Below are 14,865 nucleotides of genomic sequence, written 5' to 3'. Positions count from 1 at the left end.
AGCTCCGAGGTAGAGCAACAGCAGAGGGAGTGTGGTGTTCCAGCTCGAGGTAGAGCAGCAGCAGAGGAGTGTGGTGTTCACAGCTCCGAGTAGGTAGCAGCAGAGGGTGTGGTGTTCACAGCTCCGAGGAGTAAGAGCAGCAGCAGAAGTGGTGTTCACAGCTCCGAGGTAAGAGTAGCAACAGAAGTGTGGTGTTCACAGCTCCGGAGTAAGGGCAGCAACAGAGAGTGTGGTGTTCCAGCTCCGAGGTAAGAGCAGCAGCAGAGGGAGTGTGGTGTTCACAGCTCCGAGGTAAGGTAGCAGCAGAGGGAGTGTGGTCAGCTCCGAGGGGGTAAGAGTAGCAACAGAGGAGTGTGGTGTTCACAGCTCCGAGGGTAAGGTAGCAGCAGAGAGTGTGGTGTTCACAGCTCGAGGTAGAGTAGCAGCAGCAGAGGAGTGTGGTGTTCACAGCTCCGGGTAGAGCAACAGCAGAAGTGTGGTTCACAGCTCGAGGTAAGGTAGCAGCAGAGAGTGTGGTTCACAGCTCCGAGGTAGCAACAGAGGGAGTGTGGTGTTCACAGCTCGAGGTAGGCAGCAGCAGAGGAGTGTGGTGTTCACAGCTCCGAGGGTAGAGTAGCAACAGAGGGGGTGTGGTGTTCACAGCTCGAGGGTAAGGTAGCAGCAGAGGGAGTGTGGTTCACAGCTCGAGGGTAAGGTAGCAACAGAGGAGTGTGGTGTTCACAGCTCGAGGTAAGAGTAGCAACAGAGGGTGTGGTGTTCTAGCTCAAGGGTAAGGTACAGCAGCAGAGGAGTGTGGTGTTCACAGCTCCGAGGTAAGAGTAGCAACAGCAGAGAGTGTGGTGTTCTGGCTCAGGGTAAGAGTAGCAACAGAGGGTGTGGTGTTCACAGCTCCAGGGTAAGGCAGCAGCAGAGGGAGTGTGGTGTTCACAGCTCCAGTGGAAGTAGCAGAGGGGGTGTGGTGTTCACAGCTCCGAGGTAAGGCAGCAGCAGAAGTGTGGTGTTCTAGCTCCAGGGTAAGAGTAGCAGCAGAGGGAGTGTGGTGTTCACAGCTCCAAGAATGGAAGTAGCAACAGAGAGTGTGGTGTACAGCTCCAGAGGTAGGTAGCAAGCAGAGGAGTGTGGTGTTCACAGCTCCGAGGGTAAGGTAGCAGCAGCAGAGAGGAGTGTGGTGTTCACAGCTCCGAGGGTAAAGGCAGCAGCAGAGGGAGTGTGGTGTTCACAGCTCCGAGGTAAGGTAGCAGCAGAGGAGTGTGGTGTTCACAGCTCAGTGGAGTAACAGCAGAGGGAGTGTGGTGTTCACAGCTCCAAGGTAAAAGGTAGCAACAGAGGAGTGTGGTGTTCACAGCTCGAGGTAAGAGCAACAGAGAGTGTGGTGTTCACAGCTCCGAGGTAAGGTAGCAACAGAGGGAGTGTGGTGTTCACAGCTCCGAGGTAAGAGCAGCAGCAGAGAGTGTGGTGTTCACAGCTCCAAGGGTAAGGTAGCAACAGAGGGTGTGGTGTTCACCTCCGAGGTAAGAGTAGCAACAGAGGGGTGGGTGTTCACAGCTCAAGGGGTAAGGTAGAACAGGGAGTGTGGTGTTCACAGCTCCGAGGTAAGGTAGCAACAGAGGGAGTGTGGTGTTCACAGCTCGAGGGTAAGGTGGCAACAGAGGGAGTGTGGTGTTCACAGCTCCGAGGGTAAGGTAGCAACAGAGGGTGTGGTGTTCACAGCTCCGAGGTAAAAATAGCAGCAGCAGAGGAGTGTGGTGTTCACAGCTCCGAGGTAAAGGCAGCAGCAGAGGGAGTGTGGTGTTCACAGCTCCGAGGTAAGGTAGCAGCAGAGGAGTGTGTTCACAGCTCCAAGGTAAAGGTAGCAACAGAGAGTGTGGTGTTCACAGCTCGGAGTAAGAGCAGCAGCAGAGAGTGTGGTGTTCACAGCTCGAGGTAAGAGCAACAGCAAGAGAGTGTGGTGTTCACAGCTCGAGGTAGGTAGCAGCAGGGGGTGTGGTGTTCACAGCTCAAGATGAGTAGCAACAGAGGGGTGTGGTGTTCACAGCTCAGGTAAGCAGCAGCAGAGGAGTGTGGTGTTCACAGCTCCCGAGGAGTAAGGCAGCAGCAGAGAGTGTGGTGTTCACAGCTCCGAGGTAAAAAGGTAGCAGCAGAGGGAGTGTGGTGTTCACAGCTCAAGGGTAAGGCAGCAGCAGAGGGTGTGGTGTTCACAGCTCCGAGGGTAAGGTAGCAACAGAGGTGTGGTGTTCTGGCTCAGGGTAGGCAGAGGGAGTGTGGTGTTCACAGCTCAAGAGTGGAAGTAGCAACAGAGGGTGTGGTGTTCACAGCTCGAGGTAAAAGGTAGCAACAGAAGTGTGGTGTTCTAGCTCAAGGTAGAGTAGCAGCAGAGGGAGTGTGGTGTTCACAGCTCCGAGGGTAAGAGCAACAGAGGAGTGTGGTGTTCACAGCTCCGAGGTGAGTAGCAGCAGAGGGAGTGTGGTGTTCACAGCTCGAGGTAAGAGCAACAGAGGAGTGTGGTGTTCTAGCTCGAGGTAGAGTAGCAGCAGCAGAGAGTGTGGTGTTCACAGCTCGAGGTAAAGTAGCAACAGAGGGGAGTGTGGTGTTCACAGCTCAGAGTAAGTAGCAACAGAGGTGGTGTTCACAGCTCCGAGGTAAGGTAGCAGCAGAGGGAGTGTGGTGTTCACAGCTCGGGTGGGTAGCAACAGAGGGTGTGGTGTTCACAGCTCGAGGAGTAAAGCAGCAGCAGAGAGTGTGGTGTTCACAGCTCCGAGGGTAAGGCAGCAGCAGAGGAGTGTGGTGTTCACAGCTCGAGGTAAGAGCAGCAACAGAGGTGGTGTTCGCTCGAGGTAAAGGTACAGCAGAGAGTGTGGTGTTCACAGCTCCGAGGTAAGGTAGCAGCAGAGGGAGTGTGGTGTTCACAGCTCCGAGGCAGAGCAGCAGCAGAGGAGTGTGGTGTTCTAGCTCCGAGGGTAAGAGTAGCAGAGGGAGTGTGGTGTTCACAGCTCCAGGTAAGGCAACAGAGGAGTGTTGTTCACAGCTCCGAGGTAAGAGTAGCAACAGCAGAGGGTGTGGTGTTCACAGCTCCAGGGTAAGGCAACAGCAGAGAGGTGTGGTGTTCACAGCTCCGAGGGTAAAAGTAGCAGCAGAGGGAGTGTGGTGTTCACAGCTCCGAGGGTAGGTAGCAGCAGAAGTGTGGTGTTCACAGCTCGAGGTAAGGTAGCAACAGAGAGGGAGTGTGGTGTTCTAGCTCCGAGGGTAAGGTAGCAGCAGAGGAGTGTGGTGTTCACAGCTCAAGGTAAGGCAGCAGCAGAGAGTGTGGTGTTCACAGCTCGAGGTAGGCAGCAGCAGAGGAGTGTGGTGTTCCAGCTCCGAGGGGTAAGAGCAGCAACAGAGGGAGTGTGGTGTTCACAGCTCCGAGGGTAAGAATAGCAACAGAGGAGTGTGGTGTTCACAGCTCAGTAGTAAGGCAGCAGCAGAGGAGTGTGGTGTTCACAGCTCCGAGGTAGGCAGCAACAGAGGGGTGGTGTTCACAGCTCGAAGGTAAGGAACAGCAGCAGAGAGTGTGGTGTTCACAGCTCCGAGGGTAGGTAGCAGCAGAGGAGTGTGGTGTTCACAGCTCCGAAGTGTAAGGTAGCAGCAGAGAGTGTGGTGTTCACAGCTCCGAATGAGCAACAGCAGAGGAGTGTGGTGTTCACAGCTCCGAGGTGTAAGTAGCAGCAGAGGGAGTGTGGTGTTCACAGCTCCGAGGTAAGAGCAGCAACAGAGGAGTGTGGTGTTCACAGCTCCGAGGTAAGAAGCAGCAGAGGAGTGTGGTTCACAGCTCCAGGTAAGAGTAGCAGCAGAGAGTGTGGTGTTCACAGCTCCAGGTAAGAGTAGCAACAGAGAGTGTGGTGTTCACAGCTCCGAGGTAAAAGAGCAGCAGAGGAGTGTGGTGTTCACAGCTCCGAGGTAAAGTAGCAAGAGAAGTGTGGTGTTCACAGCTCCGAGGGTAAGAGCAGCAGCAGAGGTGTGGTGTTCACAGCTCCGAGGGTAAGGTAGCAGCAGAGGGAGTGTGGTGTTCACAGCTCCGAGGGTAAGGTAGCAGCAGAGGGAGTGTGGTGTTCACAGCTCCGAGGGTAAGGTAGCAGCAGAGGGAGTGTGGTGTTCACTGCTCCGAGGGTAAGGTAGCAGCAGAGGGAGTGTGGTGTTCACTGCTCCGAGGGTAAGGTAGCAGTAGAGGGAGTGTGGTGTTCACAGCTCCAGGGGTCACTTATTGTAGCGTACTGTATGTGGCCAGTTGTCAATTCTCTTATTATGGGCACACAAACGTACGTACATGTAGATATCTCACACTCAGGAATGAGGTAGGATAGAAACTCACAATGCGTTTTCTGTTTATTTATTGTTGTACAGTGCAGTGCTAAGGCGTTACTAGGTGAGGAATAGCTTGCTCAGAGGTCCTGTTGGGCAAGGAGCTTTCTGAGGGAGCCTGGTTGGTGAGGCACTGTAGAGAGGTCTTGCTGGTCCAGTAGGTCAGAGTAGAATGGTCTCCCTGGCCAGCCACGCCATGCCAGAAGTACCCGGCACTCTCATCCTGGGGTTGCTACATGTGCGTCCGCACTGGGGAGTAGGTCTGTAGTGGATTCCTCCCCTACAAGCACCGAACCTTCTCGAATTCCCCAGCCTACGCCTCCAGCGCCGCCCACGGAGCGGGGGTCAACTATCTACCCCTGCCTTATAAGGCCTGACACCGTTGTGACCAGCCTCTTTTCTACCCAGTGCCACCAGGAAGCAACACCTCCTCCTCCGCGCCAGCCTGGCAGCTGCCGCTCCCGCCAGCGACCTTGGCGTCCCTCAAGCCGCGTGCCCTCACTCTGGGCACCCTCACCACCCAGCTCTCTCTACTCAACGCTTATTACCATGCTACCTACCCAGCAACAAGCTGCATTGTACATCCAATACAATATGTATACAGTGAGCACATTGTGAGTTTCCTTTCTCCATCCCATCCTGAGTATGAACCAATATCTCATACCCCCACAGGTCTACCAGCATCGCTGGTTGTACGCTGATTGGCTGGTAGGCGCGCTGCAGCTCAGTCGTCAGTTATAGGGGATAGGATCCACTACAACATAAACGACACAGATATCGGCGTAGACAGCAACATAAGTAAATTTACTGATGACACTAAAATAGGGCGTGTAATTAAATCTGACGAGAACTCCGCAAAACCACAGGAAGATCTAAAAAAAAAATTTCGAATGGTCTGAAAAATGGCAGATGAAATTCAATGTGGACAAATGTAAAGTACTGAGAGAGATGTAAACAGGGAAACCAGATATCAAATGAACAACGATGTTATAGAGAAATCCGAATGCGAGAGAGATTTAGGAGTAATGATAAGTAGGAACCTTAAGCCAAGTAAACAATGTGTTTTTGCTCGTAACAAGGCTCATAAAGTACTTGGGTTCATACAAAGGAGTGTTAGTTACATGACAAGTGAGGTCATCCTAAAACTATATCTTACGCTTGTGAGACCACACCTGGATTATGCAGTTCAGTTCGGATCACCGTACTACAGAATGGATATAGAATCCCTAGAAATAATTCAGAGGAGAATGACAAGACTAATCCAGGGCATTAGGAACCTTGAGTACAGAGACAGGTAAAAGCATCTTAATTTGCACTCCCTTGAGAGACGTAGAGCGAGGGGCGACATGATAGAGGTGTGTAAGTGGAAGTCATGGCTAAACAAAGGTGATATAACAAAGGTACTCAAACTGTCCAGCCAGGAGCGAACTCGTAACAATGATCTTAAATTAGACAAATTTAGATTTAGGCGCGATATAGGTAAACATTGGTTTGGAACTTGTACTAAACATCATTATTGACTCGAATACGCTGGATAGATTCAAACATAGGGTGGATGGATATATGAGCAATAGGGGTTGGGTGTAAATGGGACTGCCCAGTATGGGCCAATAGGCCCGCTGCAGTTTCCTCCATTCTTATGTTCTTATGTTAGCCGCTTGGGCAATCGGTCACGTCTCCGTTACGCACTGTTGGTAAGTACTGGGCTACAGTAGTACAGTGCACAAGTGTGTTTCTGTGACCTGGTAGAAATCTACCGGCCTGTTGTTTGTCTGTACACTGATACCGATCGTCGGGAAATTACCGGAAACTGGCGGGACAGCCAATGGTAATTCAACGACACTTAGTAGGGTTATGTGAGATATTGGTTCACACTCAGGATGGGATGGAGAAAGGAAACTCACAATGTGCTCACTGTATACATATTGTATTGGATGTACAATGCAGCTTGTTGCTGGGAAGGTAGCATGGTAATTAGCGTTGAGTAGAGAGAGCTGGGTGGTGAGGGTGACCAGAGTGAGGGACAAGCGGCTTGAGGGACGCCAAGGTCGCTGGCGGGAACGGCAGCCGCGCGGAGGAGGAGGTGTTGCTTCCTGGTGGCACTGGGTAGAAAGAGGCTGGTCACAACGGTGTCAGGCCTTATAAGGCGTGGGTAGATAGTTGACCCCCGCTCCGTGGGCAGCGCTGGAGGCGTAGGCTGGGGAATTCGAGAAGGTTCGGTGCTTGTAGGGGAGGAATCCACTACAATTTGTGATATATCTACTACTTCTGTATATACGACCTGGCAGCTGGTGACCAGTGTTGGACGTTGGGTAAGTGGCGAAAGGGACTCGTAACAATATCATATATTTTTTTGGCTAACTATCTATTTAAGAACCTACGATAAAGAATGATGCAACGCCCTGCCTATCTCAAGGCTGTTATCGACATTAGTCAGGGACGGACTGTACAGTGCAAATTTAAATGAACATGAAAATGTGTCCATGTTTCATGGATGAGAAACTGCCGTATGTATCCGAGGTCGTTGATACATTAGTGTGTTATAGCGATATAGGAAAAGTTGTTCACTATAACATGGTACGTCACCACACATGACAGTGAGTCACCACCGGACACAACACACCACCTTGAATTACCCGGCCTTTACAATACCTAATGACCACACTCTTTGAATAAATAACAAATCAAGTTTTATATCCCATAATTTAAGTTATCGCCTATGCTCAATAAAATTAGTATTTATTAAAATCTAACTTCAATAATTTACCACAAAATCTTCTGAGAAACTGTAAAAGTTTTTCAAGTTTGTGAGAGTTAGAAGAATGTGAGTGCAAGAGCGATGACGTCACAGGTGGAGGATGGCTCTGGGCAAACAACAGCTGAGGGTCATCTGTCTCCTGGCCGTCGGGACCGTCTTTCATTTTGTAGGAGTCATCGCTAGACCTCGAAATAGTAAGTTTGAGCCTATGACATACCTCGGCAGTAGAATAAGTTATGTGAAGCTCAATTGGTGGTGATAATAGTTCATGGTATTAGAAATTATATAGTGAGGTGGAGGGAGGCGTTGATAGCGATAGATATGGTTCTTACTCTGTCATAGACATGTGATGTACGTTTATGTGACTACGACTTACTGCTCACTGTCAGTACAAGGAGCAGGTGTACAGCAACAGTTCCTCATACTCCATCCTCCCGTCTTCACTTGTATGTTTGACACTAAAACTTTTACTTGAACTAACTTAGATTTCTACTGTTATTTGTCTAAGGTTGTTGGGTTAACCAGTTACTGAACAGAATGTCTCTAAAGTACAAAACTCATTGCTTGTATATTTTTATCACTGCCTATAGTTGTAGTGTACAGTACTTGCCACAATTTTAAGTAAATTGTAAGTGTTTTAATTCTTCACTTGAGACTTTTGTTTGAATATGTACAAACATTCTAGTGATATTCCACAAAAAGCATTATTGAGTCTGAAGAGTTACAGTATTTTGGTAAAGTTACCACGAGAAATAACTTATGGGATTTAATAAATTTCTGGAGGTACTATAATATTTGCATGATACTGAACACGAAAATGAAAATGAAAGTGTGAAGAACCTGACCTAACCTGACCTAACCTTGCAGTTTCAGTCCCAAATCAGAGCAATTTTGTGGGGGAGGGGTTATAACTCGGTAGCCACTCATTTGAGACAGAAATAAAGGTCAAATTCATATGAATTAGACCAACTACCTTGGGAAAAACAAAAAATTAGGGTCAAACTGTTGTTGGGGCCAAAACTACCAATTCACCCTGACCTTTCCTCACCTAACTACCAAACCTACACATTAGCCTATAGTAGCCATACAGTCCTCTCTGCTCTGTACAGTATACATAAAGTGTAATCACTTTTATGTCTCAACACTGTATTCTTGGCTGATTGTGTCCTGGTACAGTTATGTATAGCACTGTATTTTACGAGAGCCACGAATTACTCAAAAGTACCCAAAAGTATAACAAATAAGGGTAAAATCTTAACAAATATCTGTTATACATACACAAAACATGTTTAATAATATTTTTAGTGTAATTTTGTAAAAATAATTTGTAAGATGAAATAATAAACAGCGAAAAACTTTCAGTATTGGCGAACGCTAAATTCCAAAGAGTTGGTGAACAAGGGAGATAACTCAGATCCATCGTGATGCACTTCGCTAACTCAGATCCATCGTGATGCACTTCGCTAACCTAACCTAACCTAACGAAAAGTAAATCCTACGGCTATGTTAAATACCCCAAAGTAACAGAAACATCGGTAATTATATCTCCATTTTGGATAGGTAACTCTTTGGAATTTAGCATTTTTCGCTGTTTATTATTTCATTATTTTGACTACATTTCAATGAAAACATTATTAATCAGGTTTTATTGATAAAAAACATATATTCGTTAAGATTTTACCCTGATTTAATATACTTTTGGGTACTTTTGGGTAATTCGTTGGACCGGTATTTTACTGCACAAAACAAACTGTACAAAAACACTGCAACTAGTATGGAACATCCATGTACAATGGCAGCGGAATATGAACTAAGTGTACTAGCTTACAGCCTAAGTTACCCAAGCAGTTAGTCCACCTATGCGACTGGCACGTGCAGAAACACGATGCAATGTCTCGAAACTCCTGGATTTTTTTTCCATACTCGGAACAGAGGTTTGGAGAGATTTTCTCTGAAATTTTCTTGAAAATGTGGAAACTCATTCCCATGCCCAGAATGGAGAGAGTTCTCCCATGTAGGTCAAAGTCCATTCTGCCTATTGGGGAGTTCTGGTGGCCAGGGATTCCAGCTAACTGGAAGATCACTGTACTGTATGTGGATTTACATTAGTTGCTCAGCTTTTCCATTGAAAGTTGCTGCAGTAGGGGGCAGCACTGTAGTGCTGTCCTAGCCTGAGTGATTTACAGTTTGGCTTGTGCAGTATTATTAGGAATTTAATCTTGGGTTGCAAGTTGAATTTCAGTAATGAAGGGTTACACTATGTACTGTACACAGCACAGTACTGTATAAGCTCTATATGCGAGACCTGTTTTCATAATTTATTTTTTTTTTAATTTATAACCTACGCCTAAACTATCCTCTATCTTATCAGGGTGGAAGACTTAGATCAGACTTCATTATGCCTCTGTTATCACTTTTACAATAATCCCCTCTATCTACAAGCTGTGTGGGACAAATAGACTTCAGGAGGGAGGTAGGAGGTGTACTGGAGGTGAAGACTTGGCACTACAGCAGCGGGGTGCCAGTGAAAAGTCTCCTCAAACATTGACGGCATTATTATGGTTGTTTTGGTGTACAGAACAGTATTAAGGTTGTTACAGCACACTGTTACTGTAGCTGCACCTGAATCATATTTAAACTAAGAAAATCTACTTGTGGTGATAAATGAAAATTGTTGACTTAACTGTCACACCTTTATGTCCACCCACTGCCCTCCCTCCCTCCCTCCCTCCCTCCCTCCCTGCTGTTTTCTTTTTGTCCACAACTTTACAAAAACAAAGTACGAATAATTCACAAAACTTTTGTTGCAAAAACAAATCGATATATGTGATTAGAAAAGTAACTTTGATGCACCCTGGCAGCTGCCATGTTGGTATTGTAGGTAGATGTTGGTGCAGTCATGTTAAGAAGTCATGTCACTCCTCCAACCTGTGACTCTGGGGCTCACAAGTCTCAGTTCATGGCTCAGACGGAGGACTGACACGTCTTTTTACTGTGACTCTTTATGATTCCTATCCGAGTGTGACTTGAAGAATAGAATTTCTGTTTCCTTAAGTAGTTCTTAGTTAAGACTCTGAAAATGATGATTACTGCATCTTGTACTTACAGTACTGTACAGTACAGGCATCCCCGGTATACCATCTCTTGACTTACAGTATCGCTCTGTGGTAAAATAAATATACATTTAAATCACTGCGTAGCATCATTGTGTCAGACCTGAGGCTGATTACACCATTTGATTATGATTAATAGCCACAATAAATGTTGATTATGGTGTAGATTAATATAACCTTTTCCTTTTCTATTTGTCATTTATTTTTAATTATTATTCATATCTCCCAGGCCAGTCAATGACCCAGTTCGGGCTTATTCGAAATTAAAATCGTTAAAAAGTGGATCGATTTAATTTTGAATAAAAGTCATGATAAATTTTGATTATGATTAATAATATGATTACCTTATTTGATTATTAATACAGGGTGAGATAAAGTATTGATTATATGATTACTGTATTTGATTATACTGTACTGAATATGATTTTGAGTGTGGAGCTGTGTGGAGCTGCAAGAAGGCATATGTTTGAGGACAATTTATATACGGTACACCAATACTGTACAGTACTTTATATAATGCAGTACATATACAGAACTTTATTTCTGGTAAATTAGTAATATTGTAATACTGTACAAGATATTCCTTTTTGGTATTTGAAAAAATTGCAATCTTATTTAAATTTACGAGTAATTGAGGAATAAAGATGTGAAAGTGGTCGAGGACTGGAGGTCCCAGAGTGACCGAGTTCACAATCAGCTTGACTGAGAATGGGTGGTTGATGTTGAAGCTGCCAGCCACCTGCCTCCAGATGCATACAAGTACAGTGCTGTACGAACAATAGGGAGGGTTTTATGTGCTGGTTGAAGCATGCAGTGGATCTAGCATTGATGCTGTGCAGTGAGGTAGTTGGGTCAGGTAAATGACAGTCAATCGGGCCCCAACACATGAAGAGGTGAGGTGCATCCGGGGTACTTGTTGTATTCTCTGGTGATTGGCTCTGTGTAGCCCCAAACATTAGAGAAATAAATAGAGTGAGCTCAACCCTGTGTTTCCCTGCCACTCATCAAATACTGTACACTGGTCGCCATGGATTGATCACAGGTGTTGTTGGTGCATGACATCACAGAGAAATGGCCCGGGTTCACTTTTTCCATCCCTTTCAGGATTTTGAATGTTTCAATGAGATCTGTCCAATTGGGTTGTTAGTCTTAAGGCCCTCAATCTACTTGGATAATCTAGATGACATAGTCCCAGAATCCTCTTGGTTGCTCTGTGTTGCACCTGTTCTAGGGATGTTAGGTCTTGTTGGAGGTAAAGTTTCCATTCCTATACAGTAATCCAGACTGGAATGTACAACACATGAGATTTGTACAGTTGAAGGAGCATTCTCCTCTCTTTGTATATGAAGGAACCTTTTAGAATTCTCAAATATTGATTTGTTTTTCTCACTTGTTGTCCCGCCTTCAGGGAATGGTCTATCACTATGCCTAGATCCCTCTTCTTATCGACATTTGGGAGTGTTAATAACAGAATAGTGTTGATTAGGGTTGTTGTATCCTACATGTAGGGTCTTACATTTTGTAATGTTAAAGAGCATTTGCCCTTCTCTGCATTGTTGCCACATTGTCCTGACTTGCTACCTTCCCAAATATATTCGTGTCATCCACAGACTTGACATTGTGGCTCAATATATTTTCATCTACCGGTATATCATTTATATAGATCACAAACAGGGTGGTCCAAGGATAGAGCCTTGTGGTACTCCACTGTGAACCTTTTTCAATTCAGAATGTATTCCATTATTACCACTCTTTGTTGCCCGTCTTGGAGCCAGTTGCTAATCCACTTTAAAATCTTGCCTGTGATGCCATGTGCTTAGATCTTAGAGGCTAGTTGTGTATGTGTTGTAGGTGGTGGTTGTTGTGGGTGTCTTGTGGGAGGTTGTGGTGTTCCATATAATCACAACACTTTAATACAGTATTGTGGTGTTGACTTAATAGCGCATCTTAGAGCAGGCTGAACTGTATAGCTGCCAGGTGTACAGTAGAGCATGCTGAACTGTATAGCTGCCATATGTACAGTAGAGCATGAACTGTGTTAGCTATATGAAGCTGTGCAGAGCATTAACTGTATAGCTGCCATGTGTGCTACAGTAGACATGCTGAACTGCATAGCTGCTGAGTGTACAGTGGTACATGCCGAACTGCAGGCTGCCATATGTACAGTAGAGTGCTGCTGGGAACTGTATATGTGCCAGGTGTACAGTGCAGAGCATGCTGAACTGTATAGCTGCCATGTGCTGGTAGAGCATGCTGAACTGGTATAGCCGTGCCATGTGTACAGCAGAGCATGCTGAACTGTATATAGCTGCCATATGCGGCAGTAGAGCATGCTGAACTGTATAGCGAGCGCGTGCTGCATATGCCGAACCGTATAGCTGCCATATGGCCAGTGCAGAGTATGCCGAACTGCATAGCTGCCATATGCACAGTAGAGCATGCTGAACCGGTATAGCCGCCATATGCACAGTAGAGCATGCTGAACCGTATAGCCGCCATGTACAGTAGAAAGTATGCTGAACTGTATAGCCGCCATATGTACAGCAGAGCATGAACTGCATAGCTGCCATATGCGCTGCAGAGCATGCCGAACTGCAATGCTGGTGCATGGTGCAGAGCATGCCGAACTGTGGCGAAGCGCTATATGTACAGCAGAGCATGCCGAACTGCATAGCTGCCATGTGCGCTGGTGCAGAGCATGCTGAACCGCAGGGCTTACATGTGAAGGTAGAGCATGCTGAACTGTATAGCTGCCATATGTACAGTAGATACGCGAACTGTATAGCTGCCATAGCGTACAGCAGAGCATGCTGAACCGTATAGCCGCCGTATGGTAGAGCATGCCGAACTGCATAGCCGCCATATGCACAGTGGCGGCGCTGAACTGTATAGCCGCCATATGGCCAGGCAGAGTATGCTGAACTGTATAGCCGCCATATGCACAGCAGAGCATGCCGAACTGTATGAAGCTGCCATGCGCGTACAGCAGACATGCTGAACCGTATAGCTGCCAGGTGTACAGTAGAGCATGCTGGAACTGCATAGCTGCCATATGTACAGTAGAGCATGCCGAACTGCAGGCTGCCAGGTGCACAGCAGAGCATGCCGAACTGGGAGCTGCCATATGTACAGTAGAGCATGCTGAACTGCATAGCTGCTGGCGTGCTATAGAGTATGCTGAACTGTATAGCTTACGGCGTGCTGCAGAGTATGCTGAACTGTATAGCTGCCATATGTACAGCAGAGTATGCTGAACTGCAGAAGCGCTATGGCGTACAGCAGTATACGCTGAACTGTGATAAAGGCCATGCATATGTACAGTAGAGTACATGCTGAACTGCATAGCTGCCATGTGTGTACAGTAGAGCATGCTGAACTGTATAGCTGCTATATGCACAGAGCATGCTGAACTGTATAGCGCTATATGTACAGTATATGCTGAATCAGAGAAGCTGCCAGGTACAGTAGAGCATGCTGAAACTGAGGCACAGTAGAGTATGCTGGAACTGTATAGGGCTGCCATACAGTAGAGTGAACTGTATAGCTGCCATATGCCAGCAGAGTATGCTGAACTGCAGAAGGCGTATACAGTAGAGCATGCTGAACTGCAGGAAGTGCTATATGGCAGGTAGAGTATATGCTGAACTGTAAGAAGCTGCTATGTGTACAGTAGAGCATGCTGAACTGTATAGCTGCTATATGTACAGTAGAGCATGCTGAACTATATAGCTGCTATATGTACAGTAGAGCAGGCTGAACTGTATAGCTGCCAGGTGTACAGTAGAGCATGCTGAACTGTATAGCTGCCATATGTACAGTAGAGTATGCTGAACTGTATAGCTGCCATATGTACAGTAGAGCATGCTGAACTGTATAGCTGCCATATGTACAGTAGAGTATGCTGAACTGTATAGCTGCCATATGTACAGTAGAGTATGCTGAACTGTATAGCTGCCATATGTACAGTAGAGCATGCTGAACTGTGCAGCCGCCATATGTACAGCAGAGTATGCTGAACGCCATATGCGGCTGGTAGAGCGCTGAACTGTGGAGAAGTGCCATGGTGCAGAGCATGCTGAACTGTATAGCTGCCATATGTACAGTAGAGTATGCTGAACTGTATAGCTGCCATATGTACAGTAGAGTATGCTGAACTGTATAGCTGCCATATGTACAGTAGAGTATGCTGAACTGTATAGCTGCCATATGTACAGTAGAGCATGCTGAACTGTATAGCTACCATATGTACAGTAGAGCATGCTGAACTGTATAGCTGCCATATGTACAGTAGAGCATGCTGAACTGTATAGCTGCCATATGTACAGTAGAGTATGCTGAACTGTATAGCTACCATATGTACAGTAGAGTATGCTGAACTGTATAGCTGCCATATGTACAGTAGAGCATGCTGAACTGTATAGCTGCCATATGTACAGTAGAGCATGCTGAACTGTATAGCTGCCATATGTACACTAGAGTATGCTGAACTGTATAGCTGCCATATGTACAGTAGAGTATGCTGAACTGTATAGCTGCCATATGTACAGTAAAGTATGCTGAACTGTATAGCTGCCAGGTGTACAGTAGAGCATGCTGAACTGTATAGTTACCATATGTACAGTAGAGCATGCTGAACTGTATAGCTGCCAGGTGTAC

The 14,865-nt window shown here is 46.4% G+C and overlaps 1 protein-coding gene across 3 annotated transcripts in view; it reads left to right on the top strand.

Annotated features, from left to right (window-relative positions):
• The first annotated feature begins 6,631 nt into the window (after nucleotides 1-6,631).
• Nucleotides 6,632-14,865, top strand: part of LOC121862061 (syntenin-1-like) — a 28,090-nt gene continuing 19,856 nt past the window's right edge. The window contains exon 1 of one of the 3 annotated variants that reach the window (XM_042359996.1): nucleotides 6,632-6,650. The gene's annotated coding sequence lies outside the window, so the exon portion shown is untranslated. Of the gene's footprint in view, nucleotides 6,651-7,151; nucleotides 7,291-7,442; nucleotides 7,543-14,865 lie in introns of those variants that run through there. The other 2 variants (XM_042359994.1, XM_042359995.1) reach the window with 2 other exon arrangements.

The sequence above is a fragment of the Homarus americanus genome, unplaced genomic scaffold (assembly GCF_018991925.1).
Source record: "Homarus americanus isolate GMGI-L3 unplaced genomic scaffold, GMGI_Hamer_2.0 scaffold25013, whole genome shotgun sequence".
Classification (NCBI taxonomy): Eukaryota; Metazoa; Arthropoda; class Malacostraca; order Decapoda; family Nephropidae; genus Homarus; species Homarus americanus.
The sequence above is the reverse complement of the archived record's forward strand: the minus strand, read 5'-3'. Positions and strand labels throughout refer to the sequence as shown.